This window comes from Sus scrofa, chromosome 6 (genome assembly GCF_054392235.1).
Source record: "Sus scrofa isolate SSC_HxYL_T2T_F1_AM1 chromosome 6, Sscrofa_HxYL_maternal_Yorkshire_Landrace_v2.0, whole genome shotgun sequence".
NCBI classification, from domain to species: domain Eukaryota; kingdom Metazoa; phylum Chordata; class Mammalia; order Artiodactyla; family Suidae; genus Sus; species Sus scrofa.
Genome location: NC_139388.1, coordinates 19,783,609 through 19,808,171, shown reverse-complemented (window position 1 = coordinate 19,808,171; position 24,563 = coordinate 19,783,609). Strand labels below are relative to the sequence as shown.

Below are 24,563 nucleotides of genomic sequence, written 5' to 3'. Positions count from 1 at the left end.
AAACACTCTGCCACCTGAGGCAGAGGGTCAGGAGAGCCTTTGGGACTGCCTCATCTGGCAATACCCTTAGCTACACTGTCAGAATAAGCATGTGTACCCCTTTTCTTCTTTCTCAATTAAGCTCATACTGTCCCCATCTCTTCGTCTTTATAAATGGATCTCGATGCCCCCTGTGACAATGGGGTGCCCTTTGGCCAGACTTGGATCTCGCTGGAGCCATGTCCACAGCCACAGCACTGACAGATAGACACTCTCAAGCCAGGCAGCCACGAGGGAACTCCCTGAGAGCTTGCTGGGTGATTCCAATCAACCCTGCTTCATTCACCAGACCTGGGTTCGCTCAGGCCTCCATACCCTGGCCCCGTCCGGAAACGGGAGGCTCCTCTCAAAAGGCAAGAAGGAAACTCCCCTGAGCCTTTGGAAGGGAGAAGCACAGGGATTCGCCCAGCTCTGGGTCCACCACAAAGCCACCAAAGCCCCCCATTCCTTCCGCAGCAGCAGCAGCAGCAGCAGCAGCAGCAGCAGCAGCAGCAGCAGCAGCCGCCGCCGCCGCCGCCTGATTCTCCACCCACATCCACCACCGACGGTCAGGGCCTTGCAAATGGCCAGCTCCCGAGACCACACAGATGCTGGGCGGGTCTCCGCTCCTGCGTCTGGAGGAACACAAGGCGTTCCGACACCCAGTGACTCCTTCCAGCAGCCTTCGAAGCACACTCCCAAGCCACCAGGCTGCCGATCCACCTCCCAATGCTACAGGGACGCCTGTGTCCTCTGCCTGACAGGAGGCGTCTTGGACCAGACAGTCCCCGGTGCCCAGGAACCAACGCAAAGGCCTCTGGGCGCTTGCTGTGGCTTCCTATCCACACACTCTCCATCCCACCACTCAGCCTGCACCTGCAGCCTTGCCGCTGCACCTGGGTCCAGAAGGTGCTCTGGCGCCGTCTTGTGGACACCTGCTCTAACAGCAACTCTCAGGTTTTCCTCCTCTCTCTGCCTCAGCCGCCCCCCAGGGCGGCACTGGCTGGGGGCAATATGCTCCTGGAATGGCCTTCCCCCGCAGCTGCCGCCGCCGCGGCCGCCCCCGCCGCCGGCCTGATCTAGCAAGAAGGGCCAATCCGGGAGGGCCATTGCTCTCTCAAAGGCTTTCGGAGCCTGGAGGCCCACCTCCACCTTGCCACTCCATGCAAACCTTCAGCTCCCAACCCATCCTATCAGGACAGCCTTCTCCCTTTGGGAGATAGCCCTGCCACGATGCCGTTATGGAGACAGGTCCGTAGGTATGTACCCACTGATTTTGTTCATAGCTTTCCAGCTGTGACGCCTTCATTCCTATGCCAGAATACTGCTTCTTTCCGTTCATTCCTTTTGTCCTCTCTTTCCCTCGTGCTTCCTAGTGTATGGACCCCACCGCAGCTGGCCTGAGTTGTCTGCACGTCGATGTTTTCCCAGCAGCAGAGGTGAGCACGCCCGCCACAGGGACAAAGACAGCTCTGTTCCCCAGGGGATTGGGGGGACTCTTGGGGACACCTCCCTTTTTCGCAGTCAATCTACCAGCCTTAGGTCCGATTTCCGGACCAGCTGTATTGAGGGAACGGAAGAGGCTCCAAGGTAAAGACAAGGACGGCGTTTCAGGAGACCTCAGGCGAGAAACTGCCCAGGGATTAACACAGCTGCTCACCAAAGGATCACCGTTTGACCACCTTCCATGCACGACCCTCAGGCACTTTCCTCCTGGCACCAGAGCCCAGGTCAGCCTGGGGTCTCCCAATCAACAGCTCGACCGCAGACACCAGCCAACAGCCCAACAAAACCCCAAACCCAAGGGGAAAATGGCAAAAGACCTCAAGAGACATTTCCCGAAACAGACATGCAGAGGGCAAAAAGCACTGGGAGACATGTGCCCCGCATCCCTCATGAGGAGAGACATGCACGTCAAAGGGACTCTGCAGGACCAACCCACCTCTCTCTGAAGGGCCACCATTAGGAAGTCTACAAGGCACACATCCCTGAGAGGGTGTGGACAAGAAGATGCCCTCCTCCACGGTGGGTATTTTTGTACGTGTGGACAACCGCGATGGACCACACGATCGAGGGAATCCACAAAAATCAATAGCGGACGACCTCAGCACCCAGGCCTCCCACTCTTGGTCCTATTTCCGGAATTGGGTCTTTGAAAAATGTAAAAGCCCCCGCTATGTTCATGCAGCACACTTCCCAATAGCCAGCCATGGAAAACAACTCAATGTCCATCGAGAGATGATTGGATTAGGAAGAGAGTGGATATGTACACATTGGAATGCTCCTCAAACATTGAGAAAAAAAAAAAAGCAGAACCCCGAAAACCCCAGAGCAAGAGGAAAATGCCATTCGCAGCCATGTAGGTGGCACGAGAAGCTAGGTGACACCTCGTTTCATACTAGGTGAACTAAGTCGGAACACGAACGACACATACCAAGGGCTATCCCTTCTATGTGGAAGCTAGCAAATGGAACCAACGAACCTTTCTATGTAGAAGCAGCTCATAGACTGGAAAACATCGCTGTGGTTGCCAGATGGTAGGGGGAGGCTGTGGGAAGGCCTGGGATTTGGGAGTGGTAGCGTCAACCTCTTGTGCTTGGCATGTGTTAGCAATGAAGTCCTGCTCTATAGCACAGGGATTCTACCTGGCCACTTCTGTGGAACCAAAATGGAAGACACTGCGACCAAAAGAAGATGCATATACATGTACGACTGGATCGCGTTTGTGCTCAAGTGAAACTGGGCACCATACATCCGTGAGAATGGAAAATAATCACCGATAAAATCCCACACCCTTAATGGCTTGGGATTCCCCACAGCATGTGCTATGGTACATAGCCCTGCCTCTCAGGAGAAGCCAGGCGGGCTCCGTTGACCCTGACAAGGGGCACTGGCACTATGAGCTGGGACCCGACGTGATGACCAAGCGTGGATAAATTTCTTTCTGTACTAGCCTTTCCTTTTATGTTTCTAAATCCCTAATTGATGTTCCTGCCCCCATGTGTGGCATGCAGATACACTCTGCCCCGGCAATGAATCCACTGCGATGCTGTCCATCCCAAGGCTTGCCCTTCAAACACTCTGCCACCTGAGGCAGAGGGTCAGGAGAGCCTTTGGGACGGCCTCATCTGGCAATACCCTTAGCTACACTGTCAGAATAAGCATGTGTACCCCTTTTCTTCTTTCTCAATTAAGCTCATACTGTCCCCATCTCTTCGTCTTTATAAATGGATCTCGATGCCCCCTGTGACAATGGGGTGCCCTTTGGCCAGACTTGGATCTCGCTGGAGCCATGTCCACAGCCACAGCACTGCCAGATAGACACTCTCAAGCCAGGCAGCCACGAGGGAACTCCCTGAGAGCTTGCTGGGTGATTCCAATCAACCCTGCTTCATTCACCAGACCTGGGTTCGCTCAGGCCTCCATACCCTGGCCCCGTCCGGAAACGGGAGGCTCCTCTCAAAAGGCAAGAAGGAAACTCCCCTGAGCCTTTGGAAGGGAGAAGCACAGGGATTCGCCCAGCTCTGGGTCCACCACAAAGCCACCAAAGCCCCCCATTCCTTCCACAGCAGCAGCAGCAGCAGCAGCAGCAGCAGCAGCAGCAGCAGCCGCCGCCTGATTCTCCACCCACATCCACCACCGACGGTCAGGGCCTTGCAAATGGCCAGCTCCCGAGACCACACAGATGCTGGGCGGGTCTCCGCTCCTGCGTCTGGAGGAACACAAGGCGTTCCGACACCCAGTGACTCCTTCCAGCAGCCTTCGAAGCACACTCCCAAGCCACCAGGCTGCCGATCCACCTCCCAATGCTACAGGGACGCCTGTGTCCTCTGCCTGACAGGAGGCGTCTTGGACCAGACAGTCCCCGGTGCCCAGGAACCAACGCAAAGGCCTCTGGGCGCTTGCTGTGGCTTCCTATCCACACACTCTCCATCCCACCACTCAGCCTGCACCTGCAGCCTTGCCGCTGCACCTGGGTCCAGAAGGTGCTCTGGCGCCGTCTTGTGGACACCTGCTCTAACAGCAACTCTCAGGTTTTCCTCCTCTCTCTGCCTCAGCCGCCCCCCAGGGCGGCACTGGCTGGGGGCAATATGCTCCTGGAATGGCCTTCCCCCGCAGCTGCCGCCGCCGCGGCCGCCCCCGCCGCCGGCCTGATCTAGCAAGAAGGGCCAATCCGGGAGGGCCATTGCTCTCTCAAAGGCTTTCGGAGCCTGGAGGCCCACCTCCACCTTGCCACTCCATGCAAACCTTCAGCTCCCAACCCATCCTATCAGGACAGCCTTCTCCCTTTGGGAGATAGCCCTGCCACGATGCCGTTATGGAGACAGGTCCGTAGGTATGTACCCACTGATTTTGTTCATAGCTTTCCAGCTGTGACGCCTTCATTCCTATGCCAGAATACTGCTTCTTTCCGTTCATTCCTTTTGTCCTCTCTTTCCCTCGTGCTTCCTAGTGTATGGACCCCACCGCAGCTGGCCTGAGTTGTCTGCACGTCGATGTTTTCCCAGCAGCAGAGGTGAGCACGCCCGCCACAGGGACAAAGACAGCTCTGTTCCCCAGGGGATTGGGGGGACTCTTGGGGACACCTCCCTTTTTCGCAGTCAATCTACCAGCCTTAGGTCCGATTTCCGGACCAGCTGTATTGAGGGAACGGAAGAGGCTCCAAGGTAAAGACAAGGACGGCGTTTCAGGAGACCTCAGGCGAGAAACTGCCCAGGGATTAACACAGCTGCTCACCAAAGGATCACCGTTTGACCACCTTCCATGCACGACCCTCAGGCACTTTCCTCCTGGCACCAGAGCCCAGGTCAGCCTGGGGTCTCCCAATCAACAGCTCGACCGCAGACACCAGCCAACAGCCCAACAAAACCCCAAACCCAAGGGGAAAATGGCAAAAGACCTCAAGAGACATTTCCCGAAACAGACATGCAGAGGGCAAAAAGCACTGGGAGACATGTGCCCCGCATCCCTCATGAGGAGAGACATGCACGTCAAAGGGACTCTGCAGGACCAACCCACCTCTCTCTGAAGGGCCACCATTAGGAAGTCTACAAGGCACACATCCCTGAGAGGGTGTGGACAAGAAGATGCCCTCCTCCACGGTGGGTATTTTTGTACGTGTGGACAACCGCGATGGACCACACGATCGAGGGAATCCACAAAAATCAATAGCGGACGACCTCAGCACCCAGGCCTCCCACTCTTGGTCCTATTTCCGGAATTGGGTCTTTGAAAAATGTAAAAGCCCCCGCTATGTTCATGCAGCACACTTCCCAATAGCCAGCCATGGAAAACAACTCAATGTCCATCGAGAGATGATTGGATTAGGAAGAGAGTGGATATGTACACATTGGAATGCTCCTCAAACATTGAGAAAAAAAAAAAAGCAGAACCCCGAAAACCCCAGAGCAAGAGGAAAATGCCATTCGCAGCCATGTAGGTGGCACGAGAAGCTAGGTGACACCTCGTTTCATACTAGGTGAACTAAGTCGGAACACGAACGACACATACCAAGGGCTATCCCTTCTATGTGGAAGCTAGCAAATGGAACCAACGAACCTTTCTATGTAGAAGCAGCTCATAGACTGGAAAACATCGCTGTGGTTGCCAGATGGTAGGGGGAGGCTGTGGGAAGGCCTGGGATTTGGGAGTGGTAGAGTCAACCTCTTGTGCTTGGCATGTGTTAGCAATGAAGTCCTGCTCTATAGCACAGGGATTCTACCTGGCCACTTCTGTGGAACCAAAATGGAAGACACTGCGACCAAAAGAAGATGCATATACATGTACGACTGGATCGCGTTTGTGCTCAAGTGAAACTGGGCACCATACATCCGTGAGAATGGAAAATAATCACCGATAAAATCCCACACCCTTAATGGCTTGGGATTCCCCACAGCATGTGCTATGGTACATAGCCCTGCCTCTCAGGAGAAGCCAGGCGGGCTCCGTTGACCCTGACAAGGGGCACTGGCACTATGAGCTGGGACCCGACGTGATGACCAAGCGTGGATAAATTTCTTTCTGTACTAGCCTTTCCTTTTATGTTTCTAAATCCCTAATTGATGTTCCTGCCCCCATGTGTGGCATGCAGATACACTCTGCCCCGGCAATGAATCCACTGCGATGCTGTCCATCCCAAGGCTTGCCCTTCAAACACTCTGCCACCTGAGGCAGAGGGTCAGGAGAGCCTTTGGGACTGCCTCATCTGGCAATACCCTTAGCTACACTGTCAGAATAAGCATGTGTACCCCTTTTCTTCTTTCTCAATTAAGCTCATACTGTCCCCATCTCTTCGTCTTTATAAATGGATCTCGATGCCCCCTGTGACAATGGGGTGCCCTTTGGCCAGACTTGGATCTCGCTGGAGCCATGTCCACAGCCACAGCACTGACAGATAGACACTCTCAAGCCAGGCAGCCACGAGGGAACTCCCTGAGAGCTTGCTGGGTGATTCCAATCAACCCTGCTTCATTCACCAGACCTGGGTTCGCTCAGGCCTCCATACCCTGGCCCCGTCCGGAAACGGGAGGCTCCTCTCAAAAGGCAAGAAGGAAACTCCCCTGAGCCTTTGGAAGGGAGAAGCACAGGGATTCGCCCAGCTCTGGGTCCACCACAAAGCCACCAAAGCCCCCCATTCCTTCCACAGCAGCAGCAGCAGCAGCAGCAGCAGCAGCAGCAGCAGCAGCCGCCTGATTCTCCACCCACATCCACCACCGACGGTCAGGGCCTTGCAAATGGCCAGCTCCCGAGACCACACAGATGCTGGGCGGGTCTCCGCTCCTGCGTCTGGAGGAACACAAGGCGTTCCGACACCCAGTGACTCCTTCCAGCAGCCTTCGAAGCACACTCCCAAGCCACCAGGCTGCCGATCCACCTCCCAATGCTACAGGGACGCCTGTGTCCTCTGCCTGACAGGAGGCGTCTTGGACCAGACAGTCCCCGGTGCCCAGGAACCAACGCAAAGGCCTCTGGGCGCTTGCTGTGGCTTCCTATCCACACACTCTCCATCCCACCACTCAGCCTGCACCTGCAGCCTTGCCGCTGCACCTGGGTCCAGAAGGTGCTCTGGCGCCGTCTTGTGGACACCTGCTCTAACAGCAACTCTCAGGTTTTCCTCCTCTCTCTGCCTCAGCCGCCCCCCAGGGCGGCACTGGCTGGGGGCAATATGCTCCTGGAATGGCCTTCCCCCGCAGCTGCCGCCGCCGCGGCCGCCCCCGCCGCCGGCCTGATCTAGCAAGAAGGGCCAATCCAGGAGGGCCATTGCTCTCTCAAAGGCTTTCGGAGCCTGGAGGCCCACCTCCACCTTGCCACTCCATGCAAACCTTCAGCTCCCAACCCATCCTATCAGGACAGCCTTCTCCCTTTGGGAGATAGCCCTGCCACGATGCCGTTATGGAGACAGGTCCGTAGGTATGTACCCACTGATTTTGTTCATAGCTTTCCAGCTGTGACGCCTTCATTCCTATGCCAGAATACTGCTTCTTTCCGTTCATTCCTTTTGTCCTCTCTTTCCCTCGTGCTTCCTAGTGTATGGACCCCACCGCAGCTGGCCTGAGTTGTCTGCACGTCGATGTTTTCCCAGCAGCAGAGGTGAGCACGCCCGCCACAGGGACAAAGACAGCTCTGTTCCCCAGGGGATTGGGGGGACTCTTGGGGACACCTCCCTTTTTCGCAGTCAATCTACCAGCCTTAGGTCCGATTTCCGGACCAGCTGTATTGAGGGAACGGAAGAGGCTCCAAGGTAAAGACAAGGACGGCGTTTCAGGAGACCTCAGGCGAGAAACTGCCCAGGGATTAACACAGCTGCTCACCAAAGGATCACCGTTTGACCACCTTCCATGCACGACCCTCAGGCACTTTCCTCCTGGCACCAGAGCCCAGCTCAGCCTGGGGTCTCCCAATCAACAGCTCGACCGCAGACACCAGCCAACAGCCCAACAAAACCCCAAACCCAAGGGGAAAATGGCAAAAGACCTCAAGAGACATTTCCCGAAACAGACATGCAGAGGGCAAAAAGCACTGGGAGACATGTGCCCCGCATCCCTCATGAGGAGAGACATGCACGTCAAAGGGACTCTGCAGGACCAACCCACCTCTCTCTGAAGGGCCACCATTAGGAAGTCTACAAGGCACACATCCCTGAGAGGGTGTGGACAAGAAGATGCCCTCCTCCACGGTGGGTATTTTTGTACGTGTGGACAACCGCGATGGACCACACGATCGAGGGAATCCACAAAAATCAATAGCGGACGACCTCAGCACCCAGGCCTCCCACTCTTGGTCCTATTTCCGGAATTGGGTCTTTGAAAAATGTAAAAGCCCCCGCTATGTTCATGCAGCACACTTCCCAATAGCCAGCCATGGAAAACAACTCAATGTCCATCGAGAGATGATTGGATTAGGAAGAGAGTGGATATGTACACATTGGAATGCTCCTCAAACATTGAGAAAAAAAAAAAAGCAGAACCCCGAAAACCCCAGAGCAAGAGGAAAATGCCATTCGCAGCCATGTAGGTGGCACGAGAAGCTAGGTGACACCTCGTTTCATACTAGGTGAACTAAGTCGGAACACGAACGACACATACCAAGGGCTATCCCTTCTATGTGGAAGCTAGCAAATGGAACCAACGAACCTTTCTATGTAGAAGCAGCTCATAGACTGGAAAACATCGCTGTGGTTGCCAGATGGTAGGGGGAGGCTGTGGGAAGGCCTGGGATTTGGGAGTGGTAGAGTCAACCTCTTGTGCTTGGCATGTGTTAGCAATGAAGTCCTGCTCTATAGCACAGGGATTCTACCTGGCCACTTCTGTGGAACCAAAATGGAAGACACTGCGACCAAAAGAAGATGCATATACATGTACGACTGGATCGCGTTTGTGCTCAAGTGAAACTGGGCACCATACATCCGTGAGAATGGAAAATAATCACCGATAAAATCCCACACCCTTAATGGCTTGGGATTCCCCACAGCATGTGCTATGCTACATAGCCCTGCCTCTCAGGAGAAGCCAGGCGGGCTCCGTTGACCCTGACAAGGGGCACTGGCACTATGAGCTGGGACCCGACGTGATGACCAAGCGTGGATAAATTTCTTTCTGTACTAGCCTTTCCTTTTATGTTTCTAAATCCCTAATTGATGTTCCTGCCCCCATGTGTGGCATGCAGATACACTCTGCCCCGGCAATGAATCCACTGCGATGCTGTCCATCCCAAGGCTTGCCCTTCAAACACTCTGCCACCTGAGGCAGAGGGTCAGGAGAGCCTTTGGGACGGCCTCATCTGGCAATACCCTTAGCTACACTGTCAGAATAAGCATGTGTACCCCTTTTCTTCTTTCTCAATTAAGCTCATACTGTCCCCATCTCTTCGTCTTTATAAATGGATCTCGATGCCCCCTGTGACAATGGGGTGCCCTTTGGCCAGACTTGGATCTCGCTGGAGCCATGTCCACAGCCACAGCACTGCCAGATAGACACTCTCAAGCCAGGCAGCCACGAGGGAACTCCCTGAGAGCTTGCTGGGTGATTCCAATCAACCCTGCTTCATTCACCAGACCTGGGTTCGCTCAGGCCTCCATACCCTGGCCCCGTCCGGAAACGGGAGGCTCCTCTCAAAAGGCAAGAAGGAAACTCCCCTGAGCCTTTGGAAGGGAGAAGCACAGGGATTCGCCCAGCTCTGGGTCCACCACAAAGCCACCAAAGCCCCCCATTCCTTCCACAGCAGCAGCAGCAGCAGCAGCAGCAGCAGCAGCAGCAGCAGCAGCAGCAGCAGCAGCCGCCGCCTGATTCTCCACCCACATCCACCACCGACGGTCAGGGCCTTGCAAATGGCCAGCTCCCGAGACCACACAGATGCTGGGCGGGTCTCCGCTCCTGCGTCTGGAGGAACACAAGGCGTTCCGACACCCAGTGACTCCTTCCAGCAGCCTTCGAAGCACACTCCCAAGCCACCAGGCTGCCGATCCACCTCCCAATGCTACAGGGACGCCTGTGTCCTCTGCCTGACAGGAGGCGTCTTGGACCAGACAGTCCCCGGTGCCCAGGAACCAACGCAAAGGCCTCTGGGCGCTTGCTGTGGCTTCCTATCCACACACTCTCCATCCCACCACTCAGCCTGCACCTGCAGCCTTGCCGCTGCACCTGGGTCCAGAAGGTGCTCTGGCGCCGTCTTGTGGACACCTGCTCTAACAGCAACTCTCAGGTTTTCCTCCTCTCTCTGCCTCAGCCGCCCCCCAGGGCGGCACTGGCTGGGGGCAATATGCTCCTGGAATGGCCTTCCCCCGCAGCTGCCGCCGCCGCGGCCGCCCCCGCCGCCGGCCTGATCTAGCAAGAAGGGCCAATCCAGGAGGGCCATTGCTCTCTCAAAGGCTTTCGGAGCCTGGAGGCCCACCTCCACCTTGCCACTCCATGCAAACCTTCAGCTCCCAACCCATCCTATCAGGACAGCCTTCTCCCTTTGGGAGATAGCCCTGCCACGATGCCGTTATGGAGACAGGTCCGTAGGTATGTACCCACTGATTTTGTTCATAGCTTTCCAGCTGTGACGCCTTCATTCCTATGCCAGAATACTGCTTCTTTCCGTTCATTCCTTTTGTCCTCTCTTTCCCTCGTGCTTCCTAGTGTATGGACCCCACCGCAGCTGGCCTGAGTTGTCTGCACGTCGATGTTTTCCCAGCAGCAGAGGTGAGCACGCCCGCCACAGGGACAAAGACAGCTCTGTTCCCCAGGGGATTGGGGGGACTCTTGGGGACACCTCCCTTTTTCGCAGTCAATCTACCAGCCTTAGGTCCGATTTCCGGACCAGCTGTATTGAGGGAACGGAAGAGGCTCCAAGGTAAAGACAAGGACGGCGTTTCAGGAGACCTCAGGCGAGAAACTGCCCAGGGATTAACACAGCTGCTCACCAAAGGATCACCGTTTGACCACCTTCCATGCACGACCCTCAGGCACTTTCCTCCTGGCACCAGAGCCCAGGTCAGCCTGGGGTCTCCCAATCAACAGCTCGACCGCAGACACCAGCCAACAGCCCAACAAAACCCCAAACCCAAGGGGAAAATGGCAAAAGACCTCAAGAGACATTTCCCGAAACAGACATGCAGAGGGCAAAAAGCACTGGGAGACATGTGCCCCGCATCCCTCATGAGGAGAGACATGCACGTCAAAGGGACTCTGCAGGACCAACCCACCTCTCTCTGAAGGGCCACCATTAGGAAGTCTACAAGGCACACATCCCTGAGAGGGTGTGGACAAGAAGATGCCCTCCTCCACGGTGGGTATTTTTGTACGTGTGGACAACCGCGATGGACCACACGATCGAGGGAATCCACAAAAATCAATAGCGGACGACCTCAGCACCCAGGCCTCCCACTCTTGGTCCTATTTCCGGAATTGGGTCTTTGAAAAATGTAAAAGCCCCCGCTATGTTCATGCAGCACACTTCCCAATAGCCAGCCATGGAAAACAACTCAATGTCCATCGAGAGATGATTGGATTAGGAAGAGAGTGGATATGTACACATTGGAATGCTCCTCAAACATTGAGAAAAAAAAAAAAAAAGCAGAACCCCGAAAACCCCAGAGCAAGAGGAAAATGCCATTCGCAGCCATGTAGGTGGCACGAGAAGCTAGGTGACACCTCGTTTCATACTAGGTGAACTAAGTCGGAACACGAACGACACATACCAAGGGCTATCCCTTCTATGTGGAAGCTAGCAAATGGAACCAACGAACCTTTCTATGTAGAAGCAGCTCATAGACTGGAAAACATCGCTGTGGTTGCCAGATGGTAGGGGGAGGCTGTGGGAAGGCCTGGGATTTGGGAGTGGTAGCGTCAACCTCTTGTGCTTGGCATGTGTTAGCAATGAAGTCCTGCTCTATAGCACAGGGATTCTACCTGGCCACTTCTGTGGAACCAAAATGGAAGACACTGCGACCAAAAGAAGATGCATATACATGTACGACTGGATCGCGTTTGTGCTCAAGTGAAACTGGGCACCATACATCCGTGAGAATGGAAAATAATCACCGATAAAATCCCACACCCTTAATGGCTTGGGATTCCCCACAGCATGTGCTATGCTACATAGCCCTGCCTCTCAGGAGAAGCCAGGCGGGCTCCGTTGACCCTGACAAGGGGCACTGGCACTATGAGCTGGGACCCGACGTGATGACCAAGCGTGGATAAATTTCTTTCTGTACTAGCCTTTCCTTTTATGTTTCTAAATCCCTAATTGATGTTCCTGCCCCCATGTGTGGCATGCAGATACACTCTGCCCCGGCAATGAATCCACTGCGATGCTGTCCATCCCAAGGCTTGCCCTTCAAACACTCTGCCACCTGAGGCAGAGGGTCAGGAGAGCCTTTGGGACGGCCTCATCTGGCAATACCCTTAGCTACACTGTCAGAATAAGCATGTGTACCCCTTTTCTTCTTTCTCAATTAAGCTCATACTGTCCCCATCTCTTCGTCTTTATAAATGGATCTCGATGCCCCCTGTGACAATGGGGTGCCCTTTGGCCAGACTTGGATCTCGCTGGAGCCATGTCCACAGCCACAGCACTGCCAGATAGACACTCTCAAGCCAGGCAGCCACGAGGGAACTCCCTGAGAGCTTGCTGGGTGATTCCAATCAACCCTGCTTCATTCACCAGACCTGGGTTCGCTCAGGCCTCCATACCCTGGCCCCGTCCGGAAACGGGAGGCTCCTCTCAAAAGGCAAGAAGGAAACTCCCCTGAGCCTTTGGAAGGGAGAAGCACAGGGATTCGCCCAGCTCTGGGTCCACCACAAAGCCACCAAAGCCCCCCATTCCTTCCACAGCAGCAGCAGCAGCAGCAGCAGCAGCAGCAGCAGCAGCAGCAGCAGCAGCCGCCGCCGCCTGATTCTCCACCCACATCCACCACCGACGGTCAGGGCCTTGCAAATGGCCAGCTCCCGAGACCACACAGATGCTGGGCGGGTCTCCGCTCCTGCGTCTGGAGGAACACAAGGCGTTCCGACACCCAGTGACTCCTTCCAGCAGCCTTCGAAGCACACTCCCAAGCCACCAGGCTGCCGATCCACCTCCCAATGCTACAGGGACGCCTGTGTCCTCTGCCTGACAGGAGGCGTCTTGGACCAGACAGTCCCCGGTGCCCAGGAACCAACGCAAAGGCCTCTGGGCGCTTGCTGTGGCTTCCTATCCACACACTCTCCATCCCACCACTCAGCCTGCACCTGCAGCCTTGCCGCTGCACCTGGGTCCAGAAGGTGCTCTGGCGCCGTCTTGTGGACACCTGCTCTAACAGCAACTCTCAGGTTTTCCTCCTCTCTCTGCCTCAGCCGCCCCCCAGGGCGGCACTGGCTGGGGGCAATATGCTCCTGGAATGGCCTTCCCCCGCAGCTGCCGCCGCCGCGGCCGCCCCCGCCGCCGGCCTGATCTAGCAAGAAGGGCCAATCCAGGAGGGCCATTGCTCTCTCAAAGGCTTTCGGAGCCTGGAGGCCCACCTCCACCTTGCCACTCCATGCAAACCTTCAGCTCCCAACCCATCCTATCAGGACAGCCTTCTCCCTTTGGGAGATAGCCCTGCCACGATGCCGTTATGGAGACAGGTCCGTAGGTATGTACCCACTGATTTTGTTCATAGCTTTCCAGCTGTGACGCCTTCATTCCTATGCCAGAATACTGCTTCTTTCCGTTCATTCCTTTTGTCCTCTCTTTCCCTCGTGCTTCCTAGTGTATGGACCCCACCGCAGCTGGCCTGAGTTGTCTGCACGTCGATGTTTTCCCAGCAGCAGAGGTGAGCACGCCCGCCACAGGGACAAAGACAGCTCTGTTCCCCAGGGGATTGGGGGGACTCTTGGGGACACCTCCCTTTTTCGCAGTCAATCTACCAGCCTTAGGTCCGATTTCCGGACCAGCTGTATTGAGGGAACGGAAGAGGCTCCAAGGTAAAGACAAGGACGGCGTTTCAGGAGACCTCAGGCGAGAAACTGCCCAGGGATTAACACAGCTGCTCACCAAAGGATCACCGTTTGACCACCTTCCATGCACGACCCTCAGGCACTTTCCTCCTGGCACCAGAGCCCAGGTCAGCCTGGGGTCTCCCAATCAACAGCTCGACCGCAGACACCAGCCAACAGCCCAACAAAACCCCAAACCCAAGGGGAAAATGGCAAAAGACCTCAAGAGACATTTCCCGAAACAGACATGCAGAGGGCAAAAAGCACTGGGAGACATGTGCCCCGCATCCCTCATGAGGAGAGACATGCACGTCAAAGGGACTCTGCAGGACCAACCCACCTCTCTCTGAAGGGCCACCATTAGGAAGTCTACAAGGCACACATCCCTGAGAGGGTGTGGACAAGAAGATGCCCTCCTCCACGGTGGGTATTTTTGTACGTGTGGACAACCGCGATGGACCACACGATCGAGGGAATCCACAAAAATCAATAGCGGACGACCTCAGCACCCAGGCCTCCCACTCTTGGTCCTATTTCCGGAATTGGGTCTTTGAAAAATGTAAAAGCCCCCGCTATGTTCATGCAGCACACTTCCCAATAGCCAGCCATGGAAAACAACTCAATGTCCATCGAGAGATGATTGGATTAGGAAGAGAGTGGATATGTACACATTGGAATGCTCCTCAAACATTGAGAAAAAAAAAAAAAAAGCAGAACCCCGAAAACCCCAGAGCAAGAGGAAAATGCCATTCGCAGCCATGTAGGTGGCACGAGAAGCTAGGTGACACCTCGTTTCATACTAGGTGAACTAAGTCGGAACACGAACGACACATACCAAGGGCTATCCCTTCTATGTGGAAGCTAGCAAATGGAACCAACGAACCTTTCTATGTAGAAGCAGCTCATAGACTGGAAAACATCGCTGTGGTTGCCAGATGGTAGGGGGAGGCTGTGGGAAGGCCTGGGATTTGGGAGTGGTAGCGTCAACCTCTTGTGCTTGGCATGTGTTAGCAATGAAGTCCTGCTCTATAGCACAGGGATTCTACCTGGCCACTTCTGTGGAACCAAAATGGAAGACACTGCGACCAAAAGAAGATGCATATACATGTACGACTGGATCGCGTTTGTGCTCAAGTGAAACTGGGCACCATACATCCGTGAGAATGGAAAATAATCACCGATAAAATCCCACACCCTTAATGGCTTGGGATTCCCCACAGCATGTGCTATGCTACATAGCCCTGCCTCTCAGGAGAAGCCAGGCGGGCTCCGTTGACCCTGACAAGGGGCACTGGCACTATGAGCTGGGACCCGACGTGATGACCAAGCGTGGATAAATTTCTTTCTGTACTAGCCTTTCCTTTTATGTTTCTAAATCCCTAATTGATGTTCCTGCCCCCATGTGTGGCATGCAGATACACTCTGCCCCGGCAATGAATCCACTGCGATGCTGTCCATCCCAAGGCTTGCCCTTCAAACACTCTGCCACCTGAGGCAGAGGGTCAGGAGAGCCTTTGGGACGGCCTCATCTGGCAATACCCTTAGCTACACTGTCAGAATAAGCATGTGTACCCCTTTTCTTCTTTCTCAATTAAGCTCATACTGTCCCCATCTCTTCGTCTTTATAAATGGATCTCGATGCCCCCTGTGACAATGGGGTGCCCTTTGGCCAGACTTGGATCTCGCTGGAGCCATGTCCACAGCCACAGCACTGCCAGATAGACACTCTCAAGCCAGGCAGCCACGAGGGAACTCCCTGAGAGCTTGCTGGGTGATTCCAATCAACCCTGCTTCATTCACCAGACCTGGGTTCGCTCAGGCCTCCATACCCTGGCCCCGTCCGGAAACGGGAGGCTCCTCTCAAAAGGCAAGAAGGAAACTCCCCTGAGCCTTTGGAAGGGAGAAGCACAGGGATTCGCCCAGCTCTGGGTCCACCACAAAGCCACCAAAGCCCCCCATTCCTTCCACAGCAGCAGCAGCAGCAGCAGCAGCAGCAGCAGCAGCAGCAGCAGCAGCAGCCGCCGCCGCCTGATTCTCCACCCACATCCACCACCGACGGTCAGGGCCTTGCAAATGGCCAGCTCCCGAGACCACACAGATGCTGGGCGGGTCTCCGCTCCTGCGTCTGGAGGAACACAAGGCGTTCCGACACCCAGTGACTCCTTCCAGCAGCCTTCGAAGCACACTCCCAAGCCACCAGGCTGCCGATCCACCTCCCAATGCTACAGGGACGCCTGTGTCCTCTGCCTGACAGGAGGCGTCTTGGACCAGACAGTCCCCGGTGCCCAGGAACCAACGCAAAGGCCTCTGGGCGCTTGCTGTGGCTTCCTATCCACACACTCTCCATCCCACCACTCAGCCTGCACCTGCAGCCTTGCCGCTGCACCTGGGTCCAGAAGGTGCTCTGGCGCCGTCTTGTGGACACCTGCTCTAACAGCAACTCTCAGGTTTTCCTCCTCTCTCTGCCTCAGCCGCCCCCCAGGGCGGCACTGGCTGGGGGCAATATGCTCCTGGAATGGCCTTCCCCCGCAGCTGCCGCCGCCGCGGCCGCCCCCGCCGCCGGCCTGATCTAGCAAGAAGGGCCAATCCAGGAGGGCCATTGCTCTCTCAAAGGCTTTCGGAGCCTGGAGGCCCACCTCCACCTTGCCACTCCATGCAAACCTTCAGCTCCCAACCCATCCTATCAGGACAGCCTTCTCCCTTTGGGAGATAGCCCTGCCACGATGCCGTTATGGAGACAGGTCCGTAGGTATGTACCCACTGATTTTGTTCATAGCTTTCCAGCTGTGACGCCTTCATTCCTATGCCAGAATACTGCTTCTTTCCGTTCATTCCTTTTGTCCTCTCTTTCCCTCGTGCTTCCTAGTGTATGGACCCCACCGCAGCTGGCCTGAGTTGTCTGCACGTCGATGTTTTCCCAGCAGCAGAGGTGAGCACGCCCGCCACAGGGACAAAGACAGCTCTGTTCCCCAGGGGATTGGGGGGACTCTTGGGGACACCTCCCTTTTTCGCAGTCAATCTACCAGCCTTAGGTCCGATTTCCGGACCAGCTGTATTGAGGGAACGGAAGAGGCTCCAAGGTAAAGACAAGGACGGCGTTTCAGGAGACCTCAGGCGAGAAACTGCCCAGGGATTAACACAGCTGCTCACCAAAGGATCACCGTTTGACCACCTTCCATGCACGACCCTCAGGCACTTTCCTCCTGGCACCAGAGCCCAGGTCAGCCTGGGGTCTCCCAATCAACAGCTCGACCGCAGACACCAGCCAACAGCCCAACAAAACCCCAAACCCAAGGGGAAAATGGCAAAAGACCTCAAGAGACATTTCCCGAAACAGACATGCAGAGGGCAAAAAGCACTGGGAGACATGTGCCCCGCATCCCTCATGAGGAGAGACATGCACGTCAAAGGGACTCTGCAGGACCAACCCACCTCTCTCTGAAGGGCCACCATTAGGAAGTCTACAAGGCACACATCCCTGAGAGGGTGTGGACAAGAAGATGCCCTCCTCCACGGTGGGTATTTTTGTACGTGTGGACAACCGCGATGGACCACACGATCGAGGGAATCCACAAAAATCAATAGCGGACGACCTCAGCACCCAGGCCTCCCACTCTTGGTCCTATTTCCGGAATTGGGTCTTTGAAAAATGTAAAAGCCCCCGCTATGTTCATGCAGCACACTTCCCAATAGCCAGCCATGGAAAACAACTCAATGTCCATCGAGAGATGATTGGATTAGGAAGAGAGTGGATATGTACACATTGGAATGCTCCTCAAACATTGAGAAAAAAAAAAAAAGCAGAACCCCGAAAACCCCAGAGCAAGAGGAAAATGCCATTCGCAGCCATGTAGGTGGCACGAGAAGCTAGGTGACACCTCGTTTCATACTAGGTGAACTAAGTCGGAACACGAACGACACATACCAAGGGCTATCCCTTCTATGTGGAAGCTAGCAAATGGAACCAACGAACCTTTCTATGTAGAAGCAGCTCATAGACTGGAAAACATCGCTGTGGTTGCCAGATGGTAGGGGGAGGCTGTGGGAAGGCCTGGGATTTGGGAGTGGTAGCGTCAACCTCTTGTGCTTGGCATGTGTTAGCAATGAAGTCCTGCTCTATAGCACAGGGATTCTACCTGGCCACTTCTGTGGAACCAAAATGGAAGACACTGCGACCAAAAGAAGATGCATATACATGTACGACTGGATCGCGTTTGTGCTCAAGTGAAACTGGGCACCATACATCCGTGAGAATGGAAAATAATCACCGATAAAATCCCACACCCTTAATGGCTTGGGATTCCCCACAGCATGTGCTATGCTACATAGCCCTGCCTCTCAGGAGAAGCCAGGCGGGCTCCGTTGACCCTGACAAGGGGCACTGGCACTATGAGCTGGGACCCGACGTGATGACCAAGCGTGGATAAATTTCTTTCTGTACTAGCCTTTCCTTTTATGTTTCTAAATCCCTAATTGATGTTCCTGCCCCCATGTGTGGCATGCAGATACACTCTGCCCCGGCAATGAATCCACTGCGATGCTGTCCATCCCAAGGCTTGCCCTTCAAACACTCTGCCACCTGAGGCAGAGGGTCAGGAGAGCCTTTGGGACGGCCTCATCTGGCAATACCCTTAGCTACACTGTCAGAATAAGCATGTGTACCCCTTTTCTTCTTTCTCAATTAAGCTCATACTGTCCCCATCTCTTCGTCTTTATAAATGGATCTCGATGCCCCCTGTGACAATGGGGTGCCCTTTGGCCAGACTTGGATCTCGCTGGAGCCATGTCCACAGCCACAGCACTGCCAGATAGACACTCTCAAGCCAGGCAGCCACGAGGGAACTCCCTGAGAGCTTGCTGGGTGATTCCAATCAACCCTGCTTCATTCACCAGACCTGGGTTCGCTCAGGCCTCCATACCCTGGCCCCGTCCGGAAACGGGAGGCTCCTCTCAAAAGGCAAGAAGGAAACTCCCCTGAGCCTTTGGAAGGGAGAAGCACAGGGATTCGCCCAGCTCTGGGTCCACCACAAAGCCACCAAAGCCCCCCATTCCTTCCACAGCAGCAGCAGCAGCAGCAGCAGCAGCAGCAGCAGCAGCAGCAGCAGCAGCCGCCGCCGCCTGATTCTCCACCCACATCCACCACCGACGGTCAGGGCCTTGCAAATGGCCAGCTCCCGAGACCACACAGATGCTGGGCGGGTCTCCGCTCCTGCGTCTGGAGGAACACAAGGCGTTCCGACACCCAGTGACTCCTTCCAGCAGCCTTCGAAGCACACTCCCAAGCCACCAGGCTGCCGATCCACCTCCCAATGCTACAGGGACGCCTGTGTCCTCTGCCTGACAGGAGGCGTCTTGGACCAGACAGTCCCCGGTGCCCAGGAACCAACGCAAAGGCCTCTGGGCGCTTGCTGTGGCTTCCTATCCACACACTCTCCATCCCACCACTCAGCCTGCACCTGCAGCCTTGCCGCTGCACCTGGGTCCAGAAGGTGCTCTGGCGCCGTCTTGTGGACACCTGCTCTAACAGCAACTCTCAGGTTTTCCTCCTCTCTCTGCCTCAGCCGCCCCCCAGGGCGGCACTGGCTGGGGGCAATATGCTCCTGGAATGGCCTTCCCCCGCAGCTGCCGCCGCCGCGGCCGCCCCCGCCGCCGGCCTGATCTAGCAAGAAGGGCCAATCCAGGAGGGCCATTGCTCTCTCAAAGGCTTTCGGAGCCTGGAGGCCCACCTCCACCTTGCCACTCCATGCAAACCTTCAGCTCCCAACCCATCCTATCAGGACAGCCTTCTCCCTTTGGGAGATAGCCCTGCCACGATGCCGTTATGGAGACAGGTCCGTAGGTATGTACCCACTGATTTTGTTCATAGCTTTCCAGCTGTGACGCCTTCATTCCTATGCCAGAATACTGCTTCTTTCCGTTCATTCCTTTTGTCCTCTCTTTCCCTCGTGCTTCCTAGTGTATGGACCCCACCGCAGCTGGCCTGAGTTGTCTGCACGTCGATGTTTTCCCAGCAGCAGAGGTGAGCACGCCCGCCACAGGGACAAAGACAGCTCTGTTCCCCAGGGGATTGGGGGGACTCTTGGGGACACCTCCCTTTTTCGCAGTCAATCTACCAGCCTTAGGTCCGATTTCCGGACCAGCTGTATTGAGGGAACGGAAGAGGCTCCAAGGTAAAGACAAGGACGGCGTTTCAGGAGACCTCAGGCGAGAAACTGCCCAGGGATTAACACAGCTGCTCACCAAAGGATCACCGTTTGACCACCTTCCATGCACGACCCTCAGGCACTTTCCTCCTGGCACCAGAGCCCAGGTCAGCCTGGGGTCTCCCAATCAACAGCTCGACCGCAGACACCAGCCAACAGCCCAACAAAACCCCAAACCCAAGGGGAAAATGGCAAAAGACCTCAAGAGACATTTCCCGAAACAGACATGCAGAGGGCAAAAAGCACTGGGAGACATGTGCCCCGCATCCCTCATGAGGAGAGACATGCACGTCAAAGGGACTCTGCAGGACCAACCCACCTCTCTCTGAAGGGCCACCATTAGGAAGTCTACAAGGCACACATCCCTGAGAGGGTGTGGACAAGAAGATGCCCTCCTCCACGGTGGGTATTTTTGTACGTGTGGACAACCGCGATGGACCACACGATCGAGGGAATCCACAAAAATCAATAGCGGACGACCTCAGCACCCAGGCCTCCCACTCTTGGTCCTATTTCCGGAATTGGGTCTTTGAAAAATGTAAAAGCCCCCGCTATGTTCATGCAGCACACTTCCCAATAGCCAGCCATGGAAAACAACTCAATGTCCATCGAGAGATGATTGGATTAGGAAGAGAGTGGATATGTACACATTGGAATGCTCCTCAAACATTGAGAAAAAAAAAAAAAGCAGAACCCCGAAAACCCCAGAGCAAGAGGAAAATGCCATTCGCAGCCATGTAGGTGGCACGAGAAGCTAGGTGACACCTCGTTTCATACTAGGTGAACTAAGTCGGAACACGAACGACACATACCAAGGGCTATCCCTTCTATGTGGAAGCTAGCAAATGGAACCAACGAACCTTTCTATGTAGAAGCAGCTCATAGACTGGAAAACATCGCTGTGGTTGCCAGATGGTAGGGGGAGGCTGTGGGAAGGCCTGGGATTTGGGAGTGGTAGCGTCAACCTCTTGTGCTTGGCATGTGTTAGCAATGAAGTCCTGCTCTATAGCACAGGGATTCTACCTGGCCACTTCTGTGGAACCAAAATGGAAGACACTGCGACCAAAAGAAGATGCATATACATGTACGACTGGATCGCGTTTGTGCTCAAGTGAAACTGGGCACCATACATCCGTGAGAATGGAAAATAATCACCGATAAAATCCCACACCCTTAATGGCTTGGGATTCCCCACAGCATGTGCTATGCTACATAGCCCTGCCTCTCAGGAGAAGCCAGGCGGGCTCCGTTGACCCTGACAAGGGGCACTGGCACTATGAGCTGGGACCCGACGTGATGACCAAGCGTGGATAAATTTCTTTCTGTACTAGCCTTTCCTTTTATGTTTCTAAATCCCTAATTGATGTTCCTGCCCCCATGTGTGGCATGCAGATACACTCTGCCCCGGCAATGAATCCACTGCGATGCTGTCCATCCCAAGGCTTGCCCTTCAAACACTCTGCCACCTGAGGCAGAGGGTCAGGAGAGCCTTTGGGACGGCCTCATCTGGCAATACCCTTAGCTACACTGTCAGAATAAGCATGTGTACCCCTTTTCTTCTTTCTCAATTAAGCTCATACTGTCCCCATCTCTTCGTCTTTATAAATGGATCTCGATGCCCCCTGTGACAATGGGGTGCCCTTTGGCCAGACTTGGATCTCGCTGGAGCCATGTCCACAGCCACAGCACTGACAGATAGACACTCTCAAGCCAGGCAGCCACGAGGGAACTCCCTGAGAGCTTGCTGGGTGATTCCAATCAACCCTGCTTCATTCACCAGACCTGGGTTCGCTCAGGCCTCCATACCCTGGCCCCGTCCGGAAACGGGAGGCTCCTCTCAAAAGGCAAGAAGGAAACTCCCCTGAGCCTTTGGAAGGGAGAAGCACAGGGATTCGCCCAGCTCTGGGTCCACCACAAAGCCACCAAAGCCCCCCATTCCTTCCACAGCAGCAGCAGCAGCAGCAGCAGCAGCAGCAGCAGCCGCCGCCTGATTCTCCACCCACATCCACCACCGACGGTCAGGGCCTTGCAAATGGCCAGCTCCCGAGACCACACAGATGCTGGGCGGGTCTCCGCTCCTGCGTCTGGAGGAACACAAGGCGTTCCGACACCCAGTGACTCCTTCCAGCAGCCTTCGAAGCACACTCCCAAGCCACCAGGCTGCCGATCCACCTCCCAATGCTACAGGGACGCCTGTGTCCTCTGCCTGACAGGAGGCGTCTTGGACCAGACAGTCCCCGGTGCCCAGGAACCAACGCAAAGGCCTCTGGGCGCTTGCTGTGGCTTCCTATCCACACACTCTCCATCCCACCACTCAGCCTGCACCTGCAGCCTTGCCGCTGCACCTGGGTCCAGAAGGTGCTCTGGCGCCGTCTTGTGGACACCTGCTCTAACAGCAACTCTCAGGTTTTCCTCCTCTCTCTGCCTCAGCCGCCCCCCAGGGCGGCACTGGCTGGGGGCAATATGCTCCTGGAATGGCCTTCCCCCGCAGCTGCCGCCGCCGCGGCCGCCCCCGCCGCCGGCCTGATCTAGCAAGAAGGGCCAATCCAGGAGGGCCATTGCTCTCTCAAAGGCTTTCGGAGCCTGGAGGCCCACCTCCACCTTGCCACTCCATGCAAACCTTCAGCTCCCAACCCATCCTATCAGGACAGCCTTCTCCCTTTGGGAGATAGCCCTGCCACGATGCCGTTATGGAGACAGGTCCGTAGGTATGTACCCACTGATTTTGTTCATAGCTTTCCAGCTGTGACGCCTTCATTCCTATGCCAGAATACTGCTTCTTTCCGTTCATTCCTTTTGTCCTCTCTTTCCCTCGTGCTTCCTAGTGTATGGACCCCACCGCAGCTGGCCTGAGTTGTCTGCACGTCGATGTTTTCCCAGCAGCAGAGGTGAGCACGCCCGCCACAGGGACAAAGACAGCTCTGTTCCCCAGGGGATTGGGGGGACTCTTGGGGACACCTCCCTTTTTCGCAGTCAATCTACCAGCCTTAGGTCCGATTTCCGGACCAGCTGTATTGAGGGAACGGAAGAGGCTCCAAGGTAAAGACAAGGACGGCGTTTCAGGAGACCTCAGGCGAGAAACTGCCCAGGGATTAACACAGCTGCTCACCAAAGGATCACCGTTTGACCACCTTCCATGCACGACCCTCAGGCACTTTCCTCCTGGCACCAGAGCCCAGGTCAGCCTGGGGTCTCCCAATCAACAGCTCGACCGCAGACACCAGCCAACAGCCCAACAAAACCCCAAACCCAAGGGGAAAATGGCAAAAGACCTCAAGAGACATTTCCCGAAACAGACATGCAGAGGGCAAAAAGCACTGGGAGACATGTGCCCCGCATCCCTCATGAGGAGAGACATGCACGTCAAAGGGACTCTGCAGGACCAACCCACCTCTCTCTGAAGGGCCACCATTAGGAAGTCTACAAGGCACACATCCCTGAGAGGGTGTGGACAAGAAGATGCCCTCCTCCACGGTGGGTATTTTTGTACGTGTGGACAACCGCGATGGACCACACGATCGAGGGAATCCACAAAAATCAATAGCGGACGACCTCAGCACCCAGGCCTCCCACTCTTGGTCCTATTTCCGGAATTGGGTCTTTGAAAAATGTAAAAGCCCCCGCTATGTTCATGCAGCACACTTCCCAATAGCCAGCCATGGCAAACAACTCAATGTCCATCGAGAGATGATTGGATTAGGAAGAGAGTGGATATGTACACATTGGAATGCTCCTCAAACATTGAGAAAAAAAAAAAAAAGCAGAACCCCGAAAACCCCAGAGCAAGAGGAAAATGCCATTCGCAGCCATGTAGGTGGCACGAGAAGCTAGGTGACACCTCGTTTCATACTAGGTGAACTAAGTCGGAACACGAACGACACATACCAAGGGCTGTCCCTTCTATGTGGAAGCTAGCAAATGGAACCAACGAACCTTTCTATGTAGAAGCAGCTCATAGACTGGAAAACATCGCTGTGGTTGCCAGATGGTAGGGGGAGGCTGTGGGAAGGCCTGGGATTTGGGAGTGGTAGCGTCAACCTCTTGTGCTTGGCATGTGTTAGCAATGAAGTCCTGCTCTATAGCACAGGGATTCTACCTGGCCACTTCTGTGGAACCAAAATGGAAGACACTGCGACCAAAAGAAGATGCATATACATGTACGACTGGATCGCGTTTGTGCTCAAGTGAAACTGGGCACCATACATCCGTGAGAATGGAAAATAATCACCGATAAAATCCCACACCCTTAATGGCTTGGGATTCCCCACAGCATGTGCTATGCTACATAGCCCTGCCTCTCAGGAGAAGCCAGGCGGGCTCCGTTGACCCTGACAAGGGGCACTGGCACTATGAGCTGGGACCCGACGTGATGACCAAGCGTGGATAAATTTCTTTCTGTACTAGC

General features: G+C 55.2%; 1 long non-coding RNA gene across 1 annotated transcript; it reads left to right on the top strand.

Moving 5' to 3' along the window:
• Nucleotides 1-2,365: 2,365 nt before the first annotated feature.
• Nucleotides 2,366-11,573, top strand: LOC146402237 (uncharacterized). The gene is made up of 4 exons (XR_014808628.1): nt 2,366-4,354; nt 4,472-7,428; nt 7,546-10,520; nt 10,638-11,573. It is a non-coding gene; the product is annotated as an uncharacterized LOC146402237 (long non-coding RNA).
• Nucleotides 11,574-24,563: the final 12,990 nt, after the last annotated feature.